General features: G+C 40.4%; 2 pseudogenes; both read right to left on the bottom strand.

Annotated features, from left to right (window-relative positions):
• Positions 1-343: 343 nt before the first annotated feature.
• LOC105733846 (zinc finger protein 317-like) lies at positions 344-26,852 on the bottom strand (annotated as a pseudogene).
• A 381-nt stretch (positions 26,853-27,233) lies between these two features.
• LOC135278117 (5S ribosomal RNA) lies at positions 27,234-27,342 on the bottom strand (annotated as a pseudogene).
• Positions 27,343-27,567: the final 225 nt, after the last annotated feature.

Genomic DNA, 27,567 nt, shown 5'->3' with positions numbered 1-27,567 from the left:
CAATTCTCCTGCCTCAGCCTTATGAGTAGCTGGGATTACAGGCATGTGCCACCATGCCCGGCTAATTTTGTGTTTTAAGTAGAGATGGGGTTTCTCCATGTTGGTCAGGCTGGTCTCAAACTCCTGACCTCAGGTGATCCACCCACCTCGGCCTCCCAAAGTGCTGAGGTTACAGGTGTGAGCCACTGTGCCTGGCCCTTCCCACAGTTTTTACAGGAATTGGACTTCTCCCAGTTACATGGATTATTTTGCACCCATGAAGGTGTGGGCTCACAGAGGCTTCCTTTTACACCATGATGTCTGTTTCTGGTCTGAGTAATCCTGTGTCTTTAAAGCAGACAGCTCACTGGAGCCTTTTCCACACGGATAAAACAAAGAGCTTCTCTCCCTGGTGAGTTTTTACGTGGCTCCTCAGGGATGAATGATCGCTGAAGGCTTTCCTGCAGACAAGGCATTTGTAGGGCATTTCCCTGGTATGGAGCCTTCTGTGAGTGTTCAGGTTGGAGCCGATGCTGAAGGCTTTCACACAGTGATCGTATTTCTATGGTTTCTCCCTTGTGTGGCTTCACACGTACATCTTCAGCATTGACTAGTTCCTGAAGGCTTTGCACACTGCCTACACTCCACACGTTTCTTTACAAGTGAATACCTATGTGCCTCCTCCAGGATAAACAATCACTGAAGACTTTCCTACAGGCAGTGCATTCATTATGTCTCTCTTGAGTGTGTATTTTCCTGTGTGTGGTGAGGTTTGAGCATGCAGCCAAAGGCTTTCCCACAGAGATCACACCCGTACACTTTCTCTCATGTGAGGGTTCATGTGAGTCTTAAGGATGGACTGGTTTCAGAGGGTTTTCCTACACTGCTGACATTCCGCAGGTTTCTTGATAATGTGAATCTCATGTGTTTCCTCTGGGACACAAGATCGCCAAAGGATTTCCCACATTCTTTGCATTTATAGGTCTTCTTCACCATGTGGTTCTTCTTGTGCAAATTAAAGTTCAACTTCCAGCGGAAAGCTTTGCCCCACTGCGTGCATTCGTAGGGCTTCTCCCCTGTGTGATTCCTCACGTGTCCTTTGAGGTGGGAGGGGTGCTGGGAAGCTTTCCCACAGTTGTGACACTTGTGGGGACTCTTTCTGGTGTGTGTTCTCTAGTGTGCAATGAGGTGGCAGCTCCAGTTGTATGCCTTCCCACACTGATCACACTTGTAAGGCCTCTTGCCAGTGTGAACTCTCGTGGATTTTCAGGGCCGAGAGGGTCCAGAATGCATTTCCACACTGACTGCAGTCAGAGGGCTTCTCTTTGAGGTGAGTTCTTGCATGGCTCCTAAGGGCTGAAGGGCTGTTGAAGGCTTTCCCACAGTTGCTGCATTTATAACTCTTCTCCCTGGTGTGTACTCTCCTAAACCATTCATGAGAAATCCATCCCTATAATCCAATCACCTCCCACCAGGCCCCAACTCCAACATTGGGAATTACATTTCCATATGAAAGTTGCATGGGGATACATAGGCAGACTATATCAGAGGGTCTCAAAGCAATGGTGGCCCTGAATACAAATGCAAAAGATTTCAGCATCTAAGTGACCCTGGCAGGTTGTGGAGCAGGGAGTCTAGAACAGCTGTAGGATCTATGAACTCAGAGACGTTCTGTCCTGTTTCTATGTGATACGTGAAACAAAACCAGGATGATCAGAATGCTGTCACCATAAATGAGTTAGAATAGATAGGTTAATTTTTCACAGCTGTTAAGGCTGCTTAATTTCTCTTTTAATTTTCTCTCCAGCGTGGCAAGAGCAGTTCTATCTTTCTATTTCTACAAATCTTAACTCTATTCTTATTGGGATCTGTTTTTCCTCTCACCAGGGCCAGGACTGGGATGAGGCAGCCCAGGCTGCTCAGTAAGCGTGTACATTTAAGAAGGCACTTCTGGTGTCCGACAAACACAGGGCGGGCTCAGAGTGAGTGGCTGTTCCCTGGCTCTGCACTCACAAACCTCACCCTTGCCCAGCCCTGCTCCTCAGTTTTAGAAGATCTGCCTCCTCCATCAAGTTTGTGGTCCAAAACAAATGTTGCTCAAAACTGTTCCATTATGACCTGTCTTGTGACCATAATTCTCCCAATATTTGATTTTATCCCTATATTCAGCTTAATTACAGTGTCCCAGGATGTTCAGAATTCACAGATGTAAATATTTACAGAGAGAATAATTCTTTTGTTACTTTTGCTGACTGGTATTTCTGCCCTTGCCAGGACATAAATATGGCTAAGAACCATGGGGTCGGGGCGGGGAGGGCAGAAGATAAAGAACCGAACCATTTCTAACTGGAGTTACAGATGAGAGACAGAGAAGGATCCCAGGCAATTACTGCAAAATGTAGTGGCTGTAGATTTTTCATTTCATAAGGAAAATATAAACAGATTGAAGAGATAAAAAGAAATCTTAGGCACAATGAACCAGAGAATACCAACAGTAAAAAGAATATCTTAGCAGCAGTCAGAGGAAAAAAGACAGGTTACTTTTTAAGCAATAGTTCTCAAACTTTGAATTACATCAGAGTCACATGGAGGTCTTGTTAAAATACGCTGTAAGTATCTCTCTATTAAGAAACAAACGAAACCCAGGTTTGTTTCTAACAAGTTCCCAGGTGATGCTGATGCTGCTGGTCAGGAGACCACACCCCAAGAACAACTGCTTTAAAGAAACAAGCATTAGACTGACAGCTGACTTCTCATTAGCAACTGTGGAAGACAGAAGGTAGTGGAACAATTTCTGAAATAAAATATAAAATCTTATAACCACCAAAAATGTCCATGAGCAAGAGAAAAAAGCCAGTATCTTTGGGCTTGCAACCCACAGAAAAGAGACATCATTAAAGATGTATTTCAGGGACAAAGAAGTAATCCTTTGATTACTTAACCAAAGCAAAGAATGTAAGAATTACATCAGAGTGTAAGAATCAAGTAAAGCACTGAAAGTGGCAAATGTGTAAGTATAATGAAACAAGAAATGACAGCATGCAACAACAATAAACATTTCTTCTGAAATTTAAAAAAGACAGAACTATGTGCAACTATGATATATCAATAAAAAAGAATGAAAATGCATGATAAAAAACCATGTAAATCAGGAGAGTAACATATATCCAAATCTAGATTTAATGAACAAACACAGCTAAGAATTGTTTAGAAGAACCACTGAAATAATAGAGTAAATAAATTTAAAATGTACAGAAAATAGAATGACAAAAATATGCAAAAGAAGCCAGAGAAAAAAATAGAAGAAAAATGTAACATTCAAATATATTAATCCAGAAGATGTTAATGGAATAAATGCTTTAACTAAAATATTAATATTCACAGAATAGATTAATGCAATTTTGTGCTATGTACAAGAGACATCTAAAATAGGCAAGTAAAAAGAAAAGAGAGCTGCTTTGAGTGTTAGTATCAGAATAGATTAAGGCAAAAAGGCTCATAGAGAAAAAATTGTTACACAATAAAAAGTTATAAATCAAGAAAGGGGGGGTGTGTGTGTTTGTATAAAACATAGCCTCAAAAAAATAAAAATAAAAATAAAAAAAGGGACAGAACTCTAGGGAGAAATGATGAAGTCACCACCAGAGCTCTCACAAATACAGTTCAAGCAGGCAATTAAATAACTACATGCAGATTGAACATGATGAAACAGCATTTCCTCACTATAAAATCCAGCCACACATGGGAACATGTTTGTCTCAGACAATGCTTAACCACAGAGCAATGAAATTAGCAAACAATGACCAAAAGACAACCAGAAAAAAAGTCATAGAAATAAAAATTAAAAAAAATTCTAAATCCACATGCCAAAGAAGCCATATTTGGTATTTAGAATTAAAATAAATAAAGTATGATACTGCAATTCTTTGCAAAAGTAATTTTTTTCTTTGTAAGTTAGTTTTATTGAAAGATAAGGAATCTTTTTACAGCCAGGGGGCAGCAAACGATTGCTTTTCAACTATGTAAAGGGCAAATGAAAATTGTAGAGGTAGCTTTTCTGTTTAATTACAATTAATAACCCCCCAAATAAGACAATGGAAATCTTCCTTGGTTTTTTCTTTATTCTTTTAGAATAAAATTACTTTCATGATAACAGTAAAACTTAAAAGTCAGAGGAAAAAAGACAGGTTACTTTTTAGGCAATAGTTCTCAAACTTTAAGTTACATCAGAGTCACCTGGAGGTCTTGTTAAAACACACTGTAAATACCTCTCTGTTAAGAAACAAACCAAGCCCAGGTTTGTTAGTTCTAACAAGTTCCCAGGTGATGCTGATGCTGCTGGTCAGGAGATCACACCCTAAGAACAACTGCTTTAAAGAAACAAATGTTAGACAGACAGGTGACTGTTCTATCGCTTTAAAATATTAAATTTACAAAAATAATATGTGCTAACATCTTGATCTGGATCTTAATATAAATTTCAGCATCACTAATATTTTTTCACTTTGATTTTATATTAATATGCCAAGTCTTGGATATTCTTTAAAAATATTTTAATTGCTTTTATCACAACTAAAGAATGTTCTAAAATGGGTATGTATTTATGCTGATATATTTTTAATTAGCAATGCAATTTAAAATTCATGGCCTGGTACTATGGCTCATGCCTCTAATGGCAGCCCTTTGGGAGGCCAAGGCGAGAGGATCCCTTGAGACCAGGAGTGTTTTTTTTTTTTTTCGAGACAGAATCTCGCACTGTTACCCAGGCTGTAGTGCAGTGGCGTGATCTTGGCTCACTGCAGTCTCTGCCTCCTGGGTTCAAGCAATTCTCCTGCCTCAGCCTCCTGAGTAGCTGGAAACACAGATGTGCGCCGCCACGCCCAGCTAATTTTTTTTGTATTTTTAGTAGAGACGGGGTTTCACCATGTTGGCCCAGATGGTCTTGATCTCCTGGGCCAACCTCTTGTGATCCGCCCACCTCAGCCTCCCAAAGTGCTGGGATTACAGGTGTGAGCAACCGCGCCTGGAGGCCAGGAGTTTGAGACTTAGTTTGGGCAACATAGCAAGACCCTGTCTCTACAAAAATAAAAATTAGCTGGGCGTGGTGGCACATGCCTGTAGTCCCAGATATGCAAGAGGCAGAGGCAGGAGGATCATTTGAGCCCAGGAGTTTGAGGTTGCAGTGAACTATGATCTTACCACTGCACTCCAGCCCGTGACAGAGCGAGACCTTGTCTCTTTTAAAAAAAAAAAAATCATGTATTGTCTGGGCGTGGGGATTCATGCCTGTAATCTCAGCACTTTGGGGAGGCTGAAGTGGGAGGATCACTTGAGCCCAGGAGTTCAAAACCAGCCGGGGTAACACAGCAAGATCCCTGTCTCTCTATATAAAAAAATTCATGTACGTAAAAATATTTTTCAAATGTTAAAGAAAAAAGTATAAAAAGTGACCACCAACTTAAGTATTAATTTAGGGTTTCTAAGCTGTAAAAAAATATGTTTCCCACATACTATAAATAAAGATTTAGGGGGTACATTTAGAGCATTTTAAAAGATAATACATAGAATAGTATTATCTCTGTTTAGTCTTTGGAGAACTTAAAATAGCAATAAATAGCAACTTATTAAGTTTTTTTTACAATTTATTATTTTTTTTGTGGGTACATAGTAGGTGTATATATTTATGGGGTACATGAGATATTTTGATATGGGCATGCAAGGCATGATAATCGCATCAGGGTCAGTAGGGCATCCGTCTTCTCAAGTATTCATTCTTTTTTGTGTTACAAACAATGCAATTATACTTTTAGTTACTTAAAAATGTACAATAAATTATTGTTGACCGTAGTCATCCTGTTGTGCTATCAATTACTAGATTTTATCACTAATTCTTAGATAACCTTATGGGAAAACTGAGGCTTAAATCTCATTTCCTTAAATCAAATGGAAGAATTGGAACTGAGACACAAGATCCCCAGCATTCGAATGGAGTTGAATTTTAAAGCTGAGGAAATCCATAGTTCTCTATTAACCACTGTGCAGACACTAATCTGAAGTGCGGAGGGTAGGCATTACTCTGGAGGAAGAGTAGGGGTGCCTGAGCCCACCAGTCAGTGCTTCAGGAAGGGTGGAGAGGGGGCCTTAGATGAATATTACCCTCCAGGCTGCTGGGTGATGGGAGAGGTCCAACTCCTGCCAAAGCTCTTTTTCAGGCTGGGTTATTGACGGCACGGGCATAACTGAGAGCTTTATGCCAGGAGGGGGCCTCCTGATACTCTCTAAAGACCTAATTCCAAAATGTCTCCATTTCTAGAGCCACCACCCCGGGTCCATTTCTCTTTTTTAGAATAACTTTCATACTAGCTGTTTTTCATTATTTTAAAAGAGTAACTACTACTCTTTAAAAATAAGAAATATGCAAAACACCAGAAAGGATGTCTAGAGAACTCACTCGTGACTATCCCAGCCAAACCATTTGCCTTGCAAAAAGAAGAGAAAAAAGTAAAGATGCCTGAAGGAAAATGCATTATTCTACCATTCATCATTAACACTTTAGGAGGCTTATTTTCTTGGGCCAACTTCTTCAAATCAGGGAAAAAGAGTTAGCTTTTCTCCCAGGACTCATCCCCCACGTCTTGGCTTGTAAATCCCTTGCTCTAGGGGCCTGCGTCTCTGCTCTCCTATGCTTCCACAGCCCGGTAGGTGGCGCTGTTGTAGTTCTGCGTTGTCATTACTGTCGCACCGGGTTGCAGTTGCCTGTTGACTTGTCTTGGCCCCCACCTTGTTGAGGCCAATAATTATTTCTTGTTCATAATTAAATTCCCCAGATCATAGCAAATGCTTGGCACAGATAACTGAAGGAAAAGGAACCCACGAGCGTGAGGAGGAAGAGAGATTTTTTTTTTTTTTTTTTGCCAAGGCAGGGAAGGTATAGATTCTGGACGTAAGAAAGCATGATTGTGGTAAAGTCAGAGGTCTATAGTTGGGATGGAGGGAGCTATGAAAGGAGGTATACATTTCCTGATACTGCTCAATAGTTGTCTTTGGCTAAAGGGAGAGAAAATAATTATCTGGACTCTTGGATTCCAAATTAAGAACTAGATTCCATTTTCTCGGCCCCCTCTCACCCTCCACTTATAGGACTTTATTTGTGAGACAGGATCTTACTCTGTCACCCAGGCTGGAGTGCAGTGGCTCAATCTCGGCTCACTGCAACCTCCACCTCCCAGGATCAAGCGGTTCTTGTGCCTCGGCCTCCTGAATAGTGGAGATTGTAGGCATGCACCACCACACCCAGCTAATTTTTGTATTTTTAGTCTTGCTATGTTGGCCAGGCTGCTTGAGAACTCCTGGTCTCAAGTGATCCTCCTGCCTTGGCCTCCCAATGTACTGGGATTACAGGTGTAAACCACTGCCCTCGGCGAGGACTTTATATTTGACAAAGAACTTTCCACCTCTTTTTCTCAATTAACAAATGTAAGAAGAAGCCCTACTCATAACACATTTGAGGTACCAAGGAGAGTTCTATGCATGGGGAAATAGTATATATTTAATATATGGCCACACATTTTGTATGTAATATAAATATTACATAACATTTATATTACAGGTAATATAAATATTACATAACATTTATATTACAGGTAATATAAATATTACATAACATTTATATTACAGGTAATATTTGTACATTTATATATCTGCACAATATTTAAAGTTTATATGTGTTTCCCTTTTTTGATTCTGACCCTAGTTGGCCCCTGGGTGCCAATTCATTGACCCACATGCTTTGTAAAGACTCTTTTCAAATTTAAGTTCCTGTGGAGTGTTGAAAAAATAATATTAATTTTATTTTTTAACTTTTTTGAGACAGAGTCTCGCTCTGTTGCAGGTGTGATCATATTTCACTGCAGCCTCAATCTCCTGGGCTCAAGTGTCCTCCCACCTCAGCCGCCTAAGGCTCTGGGACTACAGTTGTGGGCCACCACGCCTGGCTAATTTTTAATTTTTTTGTAGAGATGGGGTCTTGCTATGTTGCCCAGGCTGGTCTTGATCTCCTTGGCTCAAGCAACCCTCTTGCCTCAGCCTCCCAAAGTGTTGGGATTACAGGTGTGAACCACTGCGCCCAGCCCCTCTATGGAGTGTTTTTAACTCCCAATCCCACCTCGCCCTACCAGCTAAGCCGTCTCAACAATATGATCGTTTCCTTTTCTGAACTGCTATGGAGTCATGTCTGCATCTTTCTTTTAACTCTTAAAAGGTCTGGCCAGGTGCCGTGGCTCACGCCAGTAATACCAGCACTTTGGGAGGCCAAGGCGGGTGGATCACGAGGTCAGGAGATCGAGGCCATCCTGGCCAACATGGTGAAACCCTGTATCTACTAAAAATACAAAAATTAGCCAGGGATGGTCGCAGGAGCCTGTAGTCCCAGCTGCTCGAGAGGCTGAGACCAGAGGATCGCTTGAGCTCAGGAGGCTGAGGCCGCAGTGAGCCCTGATTGCTCCACTGCACTCCAGCCTGGGTGACAAAGTGAGATCCTGTCTGAAAAAAAAAAGGTCACCGTTTTCAGTGACTAAAATCACCCTGTGCCACCACATTATGTGGCTCCTTTTTCTTCTTTATTACTATTTTTTTCCTTAGCACATCATACATCTAGCATTCTGTATTTTAAAAATTCATCTAGTTTATTTCCTGTCTAGATTGCAAGTTCCATAAGGACAGAGATTTTTGTCTATTTTGTTCACAACTGTATCCCTAGTGCTTAGCACACAGTAGGAGGCCTATAAATATTTAACAAATAAAGGAATAAATAGATCACAGCACTGAATAAATACAGTAGAAATGAATCAGAGTATATAGGCGTTGGATCTGAGCCTAGAACTAACGTCAAGGGAAATGAATGATTCCTTCCAACATGTGTAGAAAGGCACTGGCTAAATTAATTCACATTTACCTAGACCAGACCAGTTAAGTTTATGAAAAGTCAACTAATTGTCTCATTGCTGTTTGCAATCTTTTTAAAATAAAGAGTGAGTGTATAAAGATTTCCAACCTATTTCTGCAGACCAAAGGGTCTTTGTCTCCTGCATTGCCAGAGAAATGATTATGTTTCAAAGACATCTGTTCAGCTCATCATTTTTGTTTCCTCCTGTGGTTTATACAATTGAGCCCATTGGTACATATTTGTTTACATAATGTGGCATATGGTATTGGTCAGTTCTGGACATAGAAGTGTCCTGAAGATTTGCGGTAGCACTAGGTCTGACGATGTGGTTTTTCTCATTGAAAAGTTAGACTTATTTTCTGGTAAACAACTGAGAACTAAGCCTGTTGACAGGAATTTTGAATGAAGGTATTTAGACTTCTCATTCTATTGCAAAAGAGTGAGTTGCAAGAAGTTCTAGTGAGCTTATGTTAAAGAGGCAGTTCTTTCATTCATTGAAGGTAAACTTGGATCTGGGCAGATGTGGCTAACTTGAGAGGCCAGGATGACACTGGGAAAATACTGAGAGTTTTATTCGAATTTGTAAAAAAAAAAAAAAAAAAAAAAAAATTAATGTCACCTTTTATTCATCTGAATGCAAATATTTTCCATAAAGCCTTGCCCTTGAAAAATTTTGCAATTTTATTTTGGAGTAAAGAAAAAAAATATGAGAAATAGGAATAGTCTTAGGAACATTATATAGTTTTGCTTCTAGAGTAAGAAGACTTTATCTTATTAAACTCTGATTTATTTAGTCGATTTCATTCAGTTTAAATTAGAATTTTTCGTTTTGTCAAATAAAAAACAAATCCAGGCTTAGTAAAGAGATGGTTTATTCAAAAGGATTATTGCAAGGAGGGAACAGACTATTGCAGTAGGGAGAGGGAAACTGTTGGAATAAGGAGGATGCTGAGACATAAAATCTTCTGCTATTTCAAGAATTAGGTTAAAAGCGTGTTTTTTCCTGCTTATTGCAATCTCTGCCTCCCAGGTTCAAGGGATTTTCCTGTCTCATCCTCATGAGTAGCTGGGATTACGGACAACTGCCACCATCCCTGTCTAATTTTTGTATTTTTAGTAGAGACAAGGTTTCACCATATTGGCCAGGCTGGTCTTGAATTCCTGACCTCAGGTGATCTGCCTGCCTCAGCCTCTCAAAGTGCTGGGATTACAGGTGTCAGCCACCACACCCAGCCCTAAAAAGGATGTTTTTAAATAAGAGGAGAGAATGAGGCAAGAAAGAGCCGGTGTGAGGAAGTGGGTTGAAAGCAGTGCATAGGGCAGTGGAACAGGGAGCATTTTATCCTGATCAAGCCTATTTTCTAGTGGGGGTGAGACGCTGGCTGAGGTGGAGGGTAGGCTGAAGTTCAGGGACCTGGAGGAAGGATTAGTTTGGCTAACAATCATTTTGTTCCTATTGATCAATAGGGACAATAAGTTCATTTATTGTAAGCTAATTATTTATGAGCCAAAAAAAAGACACTTTAAAGGTTCTGTATCTGATCTTGTCATAGGTGAAAAAGGGGTGTTGGTTAAGTCTTACCTATGTCCCATAGAAAGTGTGGTTCTTTGCAGGAAACCATTTTATGGAACACAAAAGGGTGGGGCATTAATCATTTAACCTTTGATGTCTTCCGGGAGGACAGGGCTCAGGTAAAATTCAACACTGTTAGCTTCTAAACCTTGAATGAATTCGAATAATATTCTGGCCTTGTTAGCTCTTGTTTACAAAAGGATCACAATGAATTTTGACATTAAAAATTTCCTCTCCAGGTTGTTTATGAAAAAAAAGGGGAATGAAGTATTTTTCTTTCTTTTTTTAAATTATACTTTAATTTATGTGGTACATGTGCAGAACGTGCAGGTTTGTCACATAGGTATACATGTGCCATGGTGGTTTGCTGTACCCATCAACCTGTCCGCTACATTAGGTATTTCTCCTAACGCTACCCCTCCTCTAGTCCCCCACCCCCTGCTATCCCGCCCCTAGCTCCCCGACCACTGACAGGTCTTGGTGTGTGATATTCCCCTCCCTGTGTCCATGTGTTCTCATTGTTCAGCTCCCACTTATGAGTGAGAACATGTGGTGTTTGATTTTCTGTTACTGTGTTAGTTTGCTGAGAATGATGGTTTCCAGCTTCATTCATGTTCCTGCAAAATACATTAAATTGTCCTTTTTTTATGGCTGCATAGTATTCCATAGTCAGTGTGTGCCACATTTTCTTTATCAAGTCTATCTTTGATGAGCATTTGGGTTGGTTCCAAGTCTTTGCTATTCTGAATAGTGCCACAATAAACATACATGTGCATGTGTCTTTATAGTAGAATGATTTATAATCTTTTGGGTATACACCCAGTAATGGGATTGCTGGGTCAAATGGTATTTCTAGTTCTAGATCCTTGAGAAATCACCGTCTTCCACAATGGTTGAATTAATTTACAACAAAAAAGTGTTAAAAAAGGACAAAAAGGTTTGTTTAGAGTTTTATACTTGCAGATAAAGTATATATTAAGGGATACATTATCTTTAGAACATTGATTAATTAAAATTAATATTTAGAAACTTTACCATAAAGCCAAGCACCCAGCCCATCCTAAGCTACTTGCTTTTAAAAAATAATAAAGGCTCTTTCCTGATCATCTAGCAAATTTCATTTCACAATGAGTGACAGTGTTATGACAGAAAGTTGCATAAAGATAGAAGGAATTAAAGATAAAAAGCTAGGTGTTTCCTTTTGCTGGAGTGTTGAAAAAAGACTATAAAAATTTAAAATGTAGATTTATTTTATTCTTTTCAGAAGTAAATCGTATTAGATAATTGACTTAGAGATAACTGCCATTTTATTTTCTTTCTATGCTATGTATTCTTATTACATTCTGATTCACCTCAAAATAGCTCAAAGAAAATAAGGAAAGTGTGTATGAAGAAAATGTATAATTCTATTGAGCTTCTGAAATTCCAAACATTTTTAAAAACAAATAGAAACAAAGTGGGGTGGGAAAACTTTTGAGGACTCTTTTGTAGGGGTGGCCACCTTACAGGGACATTTATTCTTACTGGGCCCAGTTGGTGAGGAAATCTGGTATCCAGACTGGGTTTTGTCACTCACCAGCAGGTGAGTGACCTAAATTTTTTTAGTTTGTTTCTTTATCTGTTAAATACAGAGTAGATGTCCTACAAGGATGGGTCTAGCTGTACATGTTCACTCTATTATCTTAAAGCTAGAAATTCCTTGATTTATGAAGCCATTTTAAAAACCTCAGATCAATAGTTTTCAGTTCAAAAAGATTTGCAGGAGATACAGTTAGGGAGGAGAGTGGGAAAGGAGAGAACAGAGAGATATAAAGTAAACGGCACAGGAGAGAGATTTTCTCTGAAAAGAGCTAAGTGCTCAGAGAAAAAATAATACTCCAGGTGACACTCTCCTGAGCACCCTGCCTTCCTCCTCGCTTGGTACCTTTGCAGGTTCACTGCTTATGCTAAGTAACTCTTCCTCTTTCTGTTTTTATTTTCTTCCTCCTCTTCAGTCCGCAGAGTACTCTCACCAGCCAGGCTCACTCTGCTTTGCATCTTAGCTGCACCTGTGACAACGCACCGCCCTTTCCCAGCGCCCCATGCGAACAGTGTAGGAAATGCCTTCCATTGCTATTTTCATTTCCAGACAGTAGATGTTGCTGGTTTACCATCAAAAAGGTCTTCCTGGTTGTCCATTTGTAAGCGTTCTGAAGTCTCATATAACAAATCTGATGTTGAACTACCTGAGAGTTACATGTGCTGGATTTTTAGCTGTTTGTAATCACATCTTCTAGGCAGTAACTTCACAAATTTATGTAAAGTTTGCAAATAGTTCTTCCACATTTTGGGTATTTCTGAGGAAGAGTTATTTTCTGATTCTGATGCCAAGTGGTAGGGAAAAGTAGCTCTTTGCCTTAGAGATTTTCATAAATCATCCCACCCCCCATGAGTTGCCTTTCGGAGTTGTGTTTTTCTTTTTTAAAATCTGTATAATTAACAATATCTTCCAGCTAAAATTTTGCAATTCTGGTTCCAATAATAGTTTTTGAAGAAACTTCAAATTGTATCACCCATTTGATTTTTATGTCTTTGTATATTTCCCTTTCATTCTAAGCCAGAAGACATGCTTTAGTCTTAAAGGATGCAGTTGAGAATCAGTTTTCTGGAAACAGTTTGCCATTTTCTTTCTAATGTTATGCCAATAAGCTAAAGAGTGTTATAGAACAGATATATATATTTGCAGAGTAGACAAACAAAATGATGCACCACCGTCAGAAATATCTGCCTGACTTTCATCAAAATTCCAAAGATGACTTCATAAGAAGTGTTTTAAGCATTTTCATGAAAAACAAAATTGTGAAGAAAATTTATCATTAATAAACTTGTAATTTTTGTAACTTAGTAACTGATGATTCTAATATATAATTTTATTTGTTTTACTAAATGTAGGTTTAAGTATAAGTTAAATCTACTGTAGTAGATTTTTTTCTTAGTTAAATATAAAAGTATTATATTTATGTAAATATGAATCTGTGTATTTAAAATACAAGTTCTCTTTTGGGGGGGTGGTATTTGACCAAATGATATTTATAGCCCCAAACTTAAATGCATAAATTAGAATAAAGAGGGTTTAACTTCCACGAAAAGGTTTAAAAAATTCATTGTTTTTCACAAAACCTCGAATCATATTGGTTTTTCTTAAAAATGTCTAATTTAAAAAATCAATCAACCAATCAGTTCTTGATGCCGTTGTTTAAGAGGGCTAACTCTATTTTAGTAGCTAAGTTGAATTTTTGATGATTTCAGTTATTAGCATTAAAAACACTTAAAATGTCCCATACATTCTCAAATCCAGTGATTCTGAATAGATTATAATCTAAAAATGATCTCTGACATCTCTTCCAACAGCAGAGAGGCTATTCCTATTTCCCTCTTAGTTTCCAGTTATCTGACTGCCTGGGCACTGAACACAATGACTCCCTGACTTATGATGGAATTGTGTAGCTGTCAATTCTAGATTTATTGCTTAGTTTGGGAATGAGCCGTTTCAGTAGCGCATGCCCTGCAGATCCTTCAGAACTAGCAAAAACTTCATCTGAGGCAAAATATTAGTCTACACCTCACAAGTCTGCAATTCTAGGTTAATGCAGGGTTATTTTTTCTGAATAAAGTTAAAAATCCAAAATGACAACACAAATTTTTTAACTTCATCCTAACTCTGTGATATTGCTGTCTGGCAACAGCCACAGCCAAACCCATGATTTAGATTTCAAACTTAGTAAGTGAGAAATCATCTTCAAGAGCCAGAATACACAGAGCAGCAGTTGCAACGATATCCTTCTACAACACAAGTTAGAAAGAACATCAAAAACACATTTGCCAGCATTATTAATTTTCTAGAGGAAAAACACATGAAGCAAATCTGCTCGTAGAACCAATACTGTTGCATGCCTTGAAAAGTGCTTTAACTAGCAATAATACACAGTTATTGAATTATATGTTTAAGACATTGGAATTCTTGTTAATTTATACTTTAACTGTTTCATAACTCAACTTGAAGAAACCAAATATCTTTAAAAGCTGAAGTTCTGAGGACTTGGAATATTTTCCAGAGCCAGACTCAGTGTCTCATATCTAAGAATGAGAAAAGAAAGGGTAAGGGTGCAGGTATGTTATTATTTCCTCTTCTTCCCTTCCCTTCTCAGAACGTCACTATTGTATAGGACAGTTTTGTTCAGAAGTTCTGTTTTTAATTTTAATATTGGAGACATTAACCAAACTTTCTCTCTTCCAAATGATAGTATTTTTAATGAAACTTATTTCTGTTTCTTCAATCAGGTTCAAAAATCAGTGGCCATTGGAAATCTTTCCTCTCCTTTGTTCTCCCTGTAAACCTTCACTACATTCTTTCTCTAAAATCTTTCCTCTTTGGGATCATTAAAATAAATGTCACTCTCTCCCTCTCACAATGGATTTTGACAGCTCAGATTTAATTTAGTCTATCTACAACATTGCTTTTTATCTTTTCCCTCATCTTTTCTAGAACTTATAGTTTAGACCCTATTGCTGATAAGAGCAAATACTGACTTTGCTGGGAGACTTTTTTTTTTTTTTTTTTTTTTTTTAAAGACAGGATCTCACTCTGTTGCACAGGCTAGAGTGTGGTGGTATGATCATAGCTCACTGCAGCCTCAATCTCCCAGGCTTAAGTGATCCTCCTACCTTGGCCTCCCGCATAGCTGGAACTACAGGCCTGCACCACCATGCCTGGCTAATTTCTTGTGTTTTTTGTAGAGATGGGATTTTGCCATGTTGTTCAAACTGGTCTCAAACTTTTGGGCTCAAGTGATCTGCTCGCTTCAGCCTCCCAAAGTGCTGAGGTACAAAATGCTGAGATTACAGGTGTGAGTGAATCACTGCACCTGGCCTTGCTGGTATAGTTTTAAGACCCTGACATGACTGGCATGGCATGTCTTAGTGTTCGTTCCACAATGGTAAGGCTGCTCCCGACACAGCACCTCCTCCCTGCCTTGCACCTCCTTCCGTGATTATTCCACCTCTTGGCCTTAGTTCACGCCATCTCTGCTCAAGTTATCTTTTTGCCTATTCAGATTCAGTATATTCTTCATTCCAGTCACAGTGCAAGTCCCAATGCTGCATTGTTCCCCCAAGAGTGCCCAACTGGCCCTTTTCCTGTTGAAAGTTCTTTGCTGGCATCACTAATGGACATTCCGTGGCTTTCCTTGCATTATTCCTATGGCCTCCCATGACCACTGTTAAGTCTCCAAGAATATTTCAGATTTGCAAAGGCTGAGACTATTGATAATCTTTCAAGTTGCCCACATGTTTTTGTTGTGGTTGTTGATGGTATTTGTTTTCTCCCTCAGGATTCCAAGTACTGCTCCCTGGAGCACTCTTCACATAGGAGAAGGTGGTGGTCGTTCATTTGCAGGTTCCTTCCTTTTGAGGAAAGAAAGAGGACTGGTGTGTGATTGGAAACATAGCTTCCCTCTGCTCATAGCTTGGCTCAATTTCCTGCCAATCTCCCCACACATTTAATGTTCTAAGAACACTTTACTGCTGTATGCTTCTCTGCACACATCATAACTTTTCATGCTTCTCTTCATATTCCTGCAGTGGTTGTCCTTCCATCTTTCTTTCCATAGGTAATTTTGATTTTTTTTTTCAAGACAATCCAAATGTCATTTTTTTCAGAAAGGCTTTCCTTGACCACAGGTTAGGTGAAGACCCCTCTTCTATACTCCCACGAGACCCCTTGCTCACGTCTATCCCATCACTCATCTCATCATTTTGAATTAATTTGGGTGTGTGTCCCCTCACTGGTATGCAGATTCCTTGGTGGCAGGGAGCATGTTTTCATCATTTTTGCATTCCCAGGGTCTGGTAGGCAGTAGGTACTTTATAAAGGTTTGCTGCCCTGATGTGAACTCTATTGAATAACTGACTGCATTTCTTGGTTCATGGATCATTTCTGGGTTTTTTTTTGATGCCCTTCCTCTAGATGTTTGTTCATCTCAGTTTTGTCACCCTAATTTGCAACCAGTGTTTTCTAGAATCTAATGGGTATAAAACCTTTTAAAATGGTATTTATGGGGGTAAATTAAGCTGATCTTAGGATGAAAAATGGTAGGTGAAGGTCTGTGTAATATTTCTTAAAAGAACCGTAATAGCCCTGGGTCAAAAATGCTTACAGATAGTTTTAGTGTCAACCTGATGGTAACTCTTCATAGACTTACATTTATTTGTTGATTAGACATTTTCTAACCTGAAAGTTAGATAATTGATAATGATTGCTATTATGATAGTTCATTTCACCATGTATCACGCACTTACTCTAGGCCAGCCTCTGTACAAGGCCCCTCACATTTAGTATATTTAAGCATTCTATCAACAAATGAAGAAAAAATTATTAGTCTCATTTTACATGCAGGGAGACTGGATTTTACATCCAGGAGACATTTTACATCCTGGGTCTCAGAAAGATTAAGTTGGCCAAAATTACACAGCAATGGGCTGCATAACCAGGATTCAAATCCAGTGACATTCAGCTCTAAAGCCCACGTCTTTTCCACTAGGCTCAGTGACTCCTGGAAAGGCAATTTTTGGAAGAATGAGCCAGAAAGTAATCATGAGTAAGGAGGTGGAGAGTGAGCAAGTCTCAGTCAGGCACCTCTTGAAGAGGACAAGACTTGAAGTAATAGGTCATGAGCAAGGTTGGGGTGGAGTGGGTGTCCCTGGGGAGAAGGGGCCTCCTTCATCTGTGAAGAGGATCCTAGGAAGGGAGCTGCAGGATTGCTAAAGACAGCGCTCTCAGGTGCCGGTGTTGCAGGCTACTGATTCTGACAGGAAGTATCCTGGTGCTTATTACTCAGCACATGAACCAGGAAAACTACGCGTTGATGAATCCTTCCCCTGTCCCTAATTCCCCTCATATTCCCCCGGGAAGCAATGAAAAAGATGGAAAAGAAAGAATTTAAAGCACAAGAAGGAAAAGTATGTGCAAATTGGCAAGGATATAAAAATAACGATATAAAGCGTTAAGAAATAATTACAGCAGAGTTGGGACTGGCCACCAGATACTTTTCTTTTTTCTTTTTGAGATGGAATCTTTCTCTGCTGCCAGGCTGGAGTGCAGTGGCATGATCTTGGCTCACTGCAACCTCTACCTCCCGGGTTCAAGAGATTTTCCTGCCTCAGCTTCCCGTGTTGCTGGGATTACAGGCAAGTGCCACCACTCCTGGCTAATTTTTGTATTTTTAGTAGAGATAGGGTTTCACCATGTTGGCCAGATGGTCTCTATCTCTTGACCTTGTGATTCACCTGCCTCGGCCTCCCAAAGTGCTGGGATTACAGGCGTGAGCCACCGCGCCTGGCCCACAAGATACTTTTCTATGCAAACATCAGGTCCTCTGGAAGAAATTGTTCCTCTCCAAAATATTTTGGGGGCTAAATTATATATGCCACAAATTATTTTTCAAGAAAATCTGTTTGGTTTCATCTTAGCTTCAGTATTTAAAAGACCTCAATCATCATTCTATTTTATATTTCATGATTTTTTCAAATTCCATTTTCTCAACATTTGATCAGATTATTGAAACAGAAATGAAAAAACATGGATTTTTTCCAAATGGCCTGAGCATTGCTTTATAATTTGGTCGGCTTGTGGAGGTGAAGGAAGGCTCTATAGTTTTGTTATAAAATCTGGGTGTGAACTTTCAATTTTAAAATGAACGTTATTTGTGCAAGTTGTAATATCACTTGGCACTAGAATGTTTACAATAGATCTGTTTCTTCTTTCTTTTTTCTCCTGAGCTAAGTCTTTCTGATAGGTGAATTTCTGCCCAATATGAATGATGGCAGACTTGAATTAACAATCTTTTCGAAATTGAAAAAATGGTAGACGTGTTGATAAATTGTGTGTGAGGAGAAACCTTGACATTGCATAGTGAATTACAATTTAAAATGACTTAATTTTCATAATATGTGTATATATTCTTATGAGACTCAATCACATGCCCTCGTCTCTAACCACATATCTATGTAAAATAGCACATTTAAAAATAGTTTATTTTTAGATGAGACAAAATTTGAAAACTTGACACAGAGGAAAATTGAACAATGGTGAAAATGAACTTCCTTTGACCTGGGATAAATGAAAAAGTGATTTCAACCAAAAATAACATTTCTCCCTGCAGAGCAGGAAGGTAATATATGGAGATACCTTTGCAGCATCCAGACGTGATTTCAGAATGCTGCCAGATGTTATATGTGTTCCAGGAGACCTCACAGAATTGGGTAAGAATATGCTGCCTAAGCTACACACAAGGAGGGACCACGGGCCAATAAGGAAAGATTGCTGCATAAATCGAGCCTGCCGAAAGTTGCCGTAGGAGGAGGCTCGGGAGTCCCCCGGATGCTTGTGTTAGTTTGCCCCATCAAATAGGAGGCAAGGCTACTCAGGATGGGCAGAACCAGATCCAAAGCTCACTCCCAATTCCTTTCGATGTCCTCTTCCCTGAGGTTGTGGGAGGAAAGGACACGCAAGGAAATCATTCAGATTATGCAGAATTCAGTTCAATTTTAAATTTCAGGCCCTAATAACATCACTGAGTAGTTAGGCCTGCCTGTTATATATGTCATTCTTTTTATTTTAGTTATTTATTATTTCTTTAGACACAGGGTTTCACTCTGTTGCCCAGGCTAAAGTGCGGTGGCGCTATCATAGCTCACTGCAGCCTCAAACTCCTGGCATTTTCTCATTTTCTCAACATTTGATCAAGTTACTGAAACAGAAATGGAAACACATGGATTTCTTCCAAATGGCCTGAGCATTGCTTTACAATTTGGTCAGCCTGTGGAGGTGAAGGAAGGCTCTATAGTTTTGAGCAATGTCCCCACCTAGCCTCCTGAGTAGCTAGGACTATAGGCATGCACCATAATGCCCAGCTAATTTAAAAGTTTTTTTTTTTTTTTGAAGTGACAGGGCCTCAATATGTTGCCCAGGCTAGTCTCCCACTCCCGGCCTCAAGCACTTCTTCCACCTCCACCTCTTAAAGTGCTGGGATTACAGGTGTGAGCTACCCCACTCAGCCTATGTCCTCCTTTTTAACATTCATTACAAATGGGCTGATTTGTTCATTCATTTCTTCATTTCTTCCTTCATTCAGCTGTCAAATGTTAATTGCATTATAATTTTGCTAGGAGCTAAGGATTAAAAAAGGTCCAGCCTGTGAGGAGCTTGTAAATAGGAGTTAGCATCCATGATTTCGAATGTGCATGGTGGTCAGGGATAGCCTCTTTGAGGAAGGGACGTAGAGGCTCAACCTGAAGATGGGGAGAAGCCAGCCATGTAGAGAAGGAGGAAGAGAATATTCCAGGCAGACGGACTATCAGGGGCAAAAGCCTTGAGCTCTGAAATCTTTGAGGTACAAAGGCTTTTGATACATTCAAGGCACAGAAAATGACTTTCTTACACAGTTGAAGCTTTTTCAAGTAAGGGAGAGTGACACAAACTGGGAGGATGAATAGGTGTTTGCAGATCATACAGGGTCTTTTTTTTTTTTGATGCAGAGTCTCACTCTCTCACCCAGGCTGGAGTGCAGTGGTGCTATCTTGGCTCACTGCAACCTCTGCCTCCTAGGTTCAAGCAATTCTCCTGCCTCAACCTCCCAAATAGCTGGGATTACAGGTGACCACCATGATGCCTGGCTATTTTTTTGTATTTTTAGTAGAGATGAGGTTTTACCATGTTGGCCAGGCTGGTCTCCAACTCCTGACCTCAAGTGATCCACCCACCTCAGCCTCCTAAGGAACTGGGACTACAGGTGTTTGCCACCACCCGTGGCTAATTAAAAAAATTTTTTTTGGAGAGACGAGGTCTTGCTATGTTGCCCAGGCTTGTCTTGAACTCCTGGCCTTAACCATCCTCCCACTTCATCCCCTCAAAAAGTGCTGAGATTATAGACGTAAGCCACTGTGCCCAGGACTGTAGGGTCTTTCAAGGTGAGGCAAGGAGTTTGGAGTTTCTTTGAAATGAATTCAGAGGTGGTTCAAGGAGCTTAGGTAGGATGAGAAATATAAGTAACTTATGTTTTAAAAGAATATGGGGCTAGTGTGTGAAGAATGGATGGAGGCAGCAAGAGAAGAGGCAAGGAGAGCAGTAAGGAGGCTCCTGTAGTGGTCTGCATGAAAGGACAGTGGCTCCAGTTGGGCGTGACAGGACAGAGTGGGGATGGGGCTGACTGTGCCCATAGAATCGGCAGGGCTGAGTGTGGGAGTGGTTCTCTGCTTGTCCTTACGGTTCACTGCTGCGGAGCCCTTTGCTCTGGGAATTCAGTTTGAAAATCATTAATTCATAGCATGCAAAATGAGGTTGACTGCAAGTTCTAGACACTTAACAATAATTTGAACTGATCACATTACCTGGTGGTTGGATCTACAGTTCTAAAGCTAAAATTCTAGTTTGTCATATTCAAAAGTTACAAGACAGTTTTTGATGATGGAAGTGCATTTTCTGAGTACATAAAAACTGTTTACCACATGTTTTATTTAAAGTGTTGTGTGGAGGAAATAATTTCTAAATCCTTACTTTCGGCCTCATGATTGACATCTCGTGATTGAAAGTCAAGATCGAGGGAGCAGCATAAATAAGGGAAAAGGCCGTCAGGAGGAAAAAAGAGCAGAGATTGTTGGAGTCTATGATTTAACGGCACAAAGAGAAATAAAACCCAATCATGTTGCTGTGCTTGATCCCAGTTTTTTTTTTTCTAATGCTGCTCCTTCTTCCGATGAACGGTATTTGGAAGGTTAAAACAACGGCTTTGTGTTTTTTAGGCCTTAGGCAGGGTGTGCTCCTGTGTTTAATTTTGCTGCAGTAACACATGCCCTGATGGAGCACAGGCTTGATTATTGTAATTCTCTTTTAGTAGGACTTCCAGCAGGGCTTTTCTGTCACTTGCTGCTCATGCAGAATGCAGCAGCACATCTGCTGGCTGATTTGAGAATGGGCAATCACATTACCCCATCCTGTATAATTTGATATGTGTGGGTCACTGAGGACTCCGGCAACGTTTCTTTGTTTCTTTTCCTCTCTCTCCCTTTAAAAAAAAAGATGAAAATTACATTTCCTTTGTATCCACGCCTCTCTATTTCCACAATCATTTATCTTTTCTTAGGGAGAATTGTGTGACTTTTTACCTACTCCCAAGTCATGTCATTTAAGGCTAAAGATATCTATGCTGTTTGTAACATGAATGACAAAGAAAAAAAGAATATATGACAAGATTTTAAGGCATTGTTTTAATATATTTTATTTCTACTTAATAAAAGAGGCTTATATGTCTGGAAGGATGAAAATATTCTGTTCTATTCTATTCTGTTCTATTCTATTCTATTCTATTTCTAATTCCATTCCACTCCACTCCACTCCACTCCACTCCACTCTACTCCATTCCATTCTATTTCATTCTTCTGCTCACCAATTTTTAAGTCTGGCAATGGCCTGCAGGAGAGGGGCAGCCACTCCTAATGTTGCAACTTTGCCTGGAGTTGGTAATATGGCTTTTGACCCACATGGTTAGTGAATGCTAAAAATGCTTTGGATGCAGAAACAGAGAAGTCAGGAATCATGACCCTGCAGGCTCCCCTGGACCATCGGTAGTTTCTGTTTATTTTCCCATGAGCATTCTAGTTTAAGATTGTTCAGTATGGTGGGAAATTGGACTTGAAGAAAGATCAGCAATTTGTGTACACCACTCTGGGTTTCTATCCCATGGGGAAATGCATGACAAGGCATACAGGTAGGGGACACACATCTTGCCTTCAAAGCAGGCATTGGATGTCTGATTCCCTTCTCTGATGTTCTCTTTCTGATGTTAAGCGCATCTCTTAACATCTGATGTTAAGAGATATTAAGGGCATGGGGGAACAGGAAGAGGCTGGAAAGGGTGGTAGGGAGCTCAAATAAAGTATTCCACCCGCCTCTGGCACCCTAGAAGACAGAGGTGGGCTGATCCTAGAGAGAGTATCTAAATGACTCTATTCATAACTAACCATTTTTCGGTTATAACCAATCTTCTTAATGGTCTTCTACAACATTTGCTGCATTTATTTTTAAAAATTTTTAGACACTAGGTCAATGCCAGTCTAACTTTTCAAAAGACAAGGACAAACTTGAGGAAGAAGAGACAATGTGCAAACTGTAATTGCCATTATTAGACGCTGGTGTAATTTACTCAAGGTGATGACTGAGGTGTCTCCAGGATGACATGGTTGGAGGCTGGAGTGAAAATCCTAGCTTTGAGTCACTATTCTAGTTCTCATTAGTGTCTCTGTAGGCAGGTGACTTTATGTGTCAGCTCCTCACTTTCTTCATGTGTAAAATGTGGATAAGTGTATCATCTTTAAAGTGTTGCTACGAGGATTAAATGAGATAAAGGTCGTTTAGCTCCTACCAGCACCTTTTTCTGCCTCCTTCAAGGTTAATCTTGAGTTCTGTCTATGTTGGAGAGCACTTCCTGACTGATCACGTTCACAGTGTGGTGCATGTTTACTTTATGTTGCTATGTACTACTAGTTAAGTATGTATCTTATGTTCCTAACTAGTCCAGGTGGTTTCTAATGTGTTTGAGAACACAGCCCATGCCTTATATTTTGTGTGTGTGTGTGGCGGGGGTAAGCTATTGATTCTAGTATGGTGAATTGTATATGAGCCACACTTAGAGATTTGTCCACTGATAACTGGAGTGACTTGCTGACTTTCTAAATTCAGTAGCATCCCTAGTAATATTCTTAGGGATCACTGTATAAATCACTGTGTCATGTCTACAGATATTCTCCAGAGGATTTGGTGCTTCTCTTTGAGACAGGAACCAACCTATATACTTGGAGAATTTACCTGTCTCAAGACAGTGTAGCAGAGGGCAGGAAGCCATGGAGAAGAATTTCCCTGGAAGATTTTTCTTAAACACATCACTCTCTTTGGTAGTCTAGGTTCTAACTGTAGTCTGATGATGATGACAATGATGATGATAGTAATAGCAATGATGTTGATGATGGCTAGCACTTACAATCCTAACTACATGCCAGCACTGGGCCAGCATTGTCTCCTATGTCCTCACAATGACTCATGAGCTAGGAATAACTATCATCTTTTTATTTTTCTTCAAGAGGCAGAATCTTGCTCTGTCACCCAGGCTGGAGTATAGTGGCATGATCATAGTTCACTGTAATCTTGAAATCCTGGACTCAAGCAATCCTCTCATCTTGGCCTTCCGAAAAGCTGGGACTACAGACATGTACTACTGTGCCAGGATAATTTTTCTTTAACAGATAAGGAAACTAAAGTTCAGAGATACTAAGTTATTGTCAAGGTCACAAGTAACTTACTCAAGGTCACAGAACTGGTAGATCTTAGTAGGTATGAAATACAAAGGATGACTCCAATGCCTTGCTTTCGATTGTGCCTGTAGTATAGAGAAAACTGGAATGTGTGCATACACGCACATGTGCATACATACATACATATACATATATACGCTTTTTGTGTACTGTTATTTGTGATAAACTAGATGGAAAGAAACTACTCATTAATTTTGATTGGTATATTTAATTCTATCTATAGAACAACTTTTAACTCAGTGCATTAGTTTTTTTCTGTTGTCTGGATTTGACTTTTCTGTTTTGGGACATATTTTTGTCTTGGGAAAAAAGCTTTATTTCAGCAGGTTTCTACTTCTCTTTCTCCCTTCTTTCCTTCCTTCTAAAGAAGGGTAAAGTAGACACACACTAAGACATTCTTTCTTAATTGGGATAAAGGCCAGATTAGTGACTATGTGGTTATAGTAAATGAATCGAGTTGTACGAGAAAGTTGGGAAAAAGTTCACTTTAGCACTATTTGTATTTTTTTTTGTTTTGTTTGTAGAAAGTGATATATTTAGGGAGAGAAACAGGAGAAGGAGAGAGTAAGAAACAGCTAATTCTCACACTGAGTGAGAGAATCCAGAAAGACGGAATCCAGGGGAGGAAAGCAGCTTCCACACTGAGTGGAAGGGAATAGAGAGAGATGGAGTTTAGGAGGGGAACACAGGTTTTCAGGAGAGAGTGTGGAAGGGACTTCAGAGTGGAAATCCAGGATAAAGATGGCTTCCAGGAAGGGAGTGTTCATGGAAAGGGACCGATACCTGGAGTCCAAAGGGGTGTGGAAGAAGGGGGCTTTTAATCTGGGAGGAACTCCCACCTTCTCTAAGACCCCTGGCCCATGAAAGGAGTTCCTTAGAACTTCCACTGGAGTGATTGAGTTTCTTCTGGAGCCCATGAAGTTTAAATATAAACTGTTATATCTCCCGGATGAAGACGGATGGGAGGGGGAGAAAATATGGCTCTGGGAAGTTCTTGCCCTTAAAACTACGCCCCCTTGTGGACCTGGAAAGAGAACACATTCCCTCATTCCCCCCCACTCTGAACTGGAAAGCCCAACTTCTGTTAGAACACAGGCGTCGATTCTCTTTACTTCCTGCTGAAATGGGGCATAGAAGGGGCCCTGTAGTTGAGGTTTCCTCCAGAGGGGAGCCTTTCAGGGGTGCAGGTTGATCCTGAGGTCCGCAATAGAGCACACGAGCCAAGGACATCCGGGGTTCCAGTGGCAGGATTATTTGCGACCTTATGGTTCTATTAGAAACGAATGTGATGAGGTGGTTAAAGATGAGAGGCCCGGAGGCCAACAATTATAGAATGGTTATAAATGAGCCTAGAAGAGAATAGAGCCAGGACAGTCAGTTGCTAAACAAGCTTCACAATACCGTTTCTGGAAGATTTTTAGTCCTGTGTTTGATTGATTCCTGAGTTCTATGTTCAAAACAACACTTAACTGGTTTATAAAACAGCAGCATTTTTCCTAGAAAGAGACAGGTTCCTTTCCCACTATGAAAAGGATAATTGGAGTTTGAGAGATAGCAAAGTTGAGGGTTATAGATAGTCCTATTAATGCCAGGATATAAATTAGACTTATGAGTGGTTACTTCCCTGAGGATCTTGTTGGAAAAGCAGATGTAGATCTTCTAATGGCTCGCAGGTGGATGAAGGTCATCTCCTGGAACTTCAGGCTGAGGAGTGGAGGGTCTTGACTTTCCTCAAGAGGTATCCAAGCCTTCAGCCAAGTGTGATGAAATCCCTGAGTTAATTCCCACCACCTTAACTGCTGTTGGGGTAGGCAGAATAACTGAAAATCGTCCTTCCCAAGATGGGCCTAGAGAAGGAGAGTCTGAGGGGAGAGAATTAATAAGCACCAACTCTCCAGGGCAGGAGAGAAATACTGAGAAGGCCATGCAGTGTCCAGGAGAAGATTAACTTCCTGGATCTCTATGGTCAGCTTTACCGGGGGCTCTGTGATGGTGATGACTTGTGCTGGCACTTGCTCCAGGAACCCTCAGTCCTGCCATTGGGTCATCTGGTCAGACACCTCAGGCCTTGGGAAACTTCATCCCCTGGGACAGTGTGCTTTCCAGTGATTCCCTTGGCACAGCAGGCATGGTCCATTCCTTTGGAGACAATTTCTTACAAAATGTCCCTTCAGATTGCACTGGTAACAAGTTCTGCCAGACTGGTGGCTAACCCAGCCTTTCCCTCATTTGAGCCCTCAGGGTCTGCTTGCCTAAAAGCCATGACTAAGGCTGGCTATTTCTTAGTCTGTTCCTTTCAGCCTGTTCCTTCTGGTCTCTATTATAAAACACTGAGGTTGCCTGGTTTAGTAATGATTCTAGACTCTGCTCTGTCCCCAAGGCCAGTTTCTGGAGCTTCCACTTGATATCTGCTATTGATTGAGTAATAAACTTGTCCTTTAGTATTAACTGATTCTCAATGGAGTCTGGTGACAAGGGGGTGTACTTTCTTAAGCCCTCCTGCAATCGCTCAAGGAAAGCTGTTGGGTTTTCTTCCCTTCCCTTTGTGGGCTAGATTTTCCACTCAGCAGAGGGTAATTTGGCACTTCTTCCTTGAAGACTGTGTGTCAAAGTGGTCCCAGTTTTCTAGGATACAATTTAATGGGGACTTAAGCTTGGGAATATAAGCACCCATCTGAAATTGAACACAAGGAATGCCAGCATTCCCAGTTAAAGAAATTATACTAACTTTGACCTAAGGCATCCCTTAGGTAAAATGAGTACTGAAATGAACTGTCTTTCAGTCAGTACCCTGAAATTTCATGTGCCCAAGATGCATGATCCATCTTATCAGAGGGCCTCTTATGTACTGGATTTCAATCACGACCTACCAGTGTCATAGGACCACTCCCTGTCTGCATGACCTCCAGTGACCACCGTAGAGGCATTAAGGGACTGTTGGGTTGAGGTGTTCATACCGAGGAGTCCTTGAACCAGGCCAGTGAGGCTCAGGAGATGAATACCAATATTTCCCAGCAAAGGTCCAATTTACTCAGGCCAATTTATAAAACTGTCCTGGAAGGATAAACTTCTAGAGAGGGGCCATTAGAGCACACAGTTCAAAGAAGGCAGGCTGGGCGTGGCTGAGGCTGCAACAATACCCTCAGGACCTGGGCCTCCTCTTCCCTAACCCATTTTCCATTGTAGGAAAATGCTCTTAAGGTTGTGAGACCTGCCATTGACTATTTGGGCCCTGGAACTGGTTTAACTATGATCTTCTAGATGGAAAAGTTCTTCCATAGAGAGAGAGAGCCAATCCTAAGCAAGACAAATTATACACCAAATACAAAGTCCCATAGCCTTCAGCTTCTGAATTTCTCCCATCCAAGTACTAACCAGGCCCAACCCTGCTTTGCTTCCGAGATCTGATGAGATCGGGCGCATTCAGGGTGGTATGGACATAGACCAGCTACTGAATTTCTCTAAAAGATTTCCCCAAATTCAAGACTGACTCCCCCAGGGATTTGAACTAGTAACCTAGCAGCTGCCAGCCCTACACCTAAGCCAACCGTGCAAATGGGTCACTTGTGTTAAGGGAAGGCAGAAAGCTTTCTTAAGCCATATTTTGAATGAGAATGCTGCACCCTGAGGCCGTGTGGCCTGCCTAAAAGCCGGGCGGGGCTGACAGCCA

This window comes from Aotus nancymaae, unplaced genomic scaffold, assembly GCF_030222135.1.
Source record: "Aotus nancymaae isolate 86718 unplaced genomic scaffold, 86718_ANA_hifiasm-v0.15.2.pri h1tg000036l, whole genome shotgun sequence".
NCBI lineage: Eukaryota > Metazoa > Chordata > Mammalia > Primates > Aotidae > Aotus > Aotus nancymaae.
The sequence above is the reverse complement of the archived record's forward strand: the minus strand, read 5'-3'. Positions and strand labels throughout refer to the sequence as shown.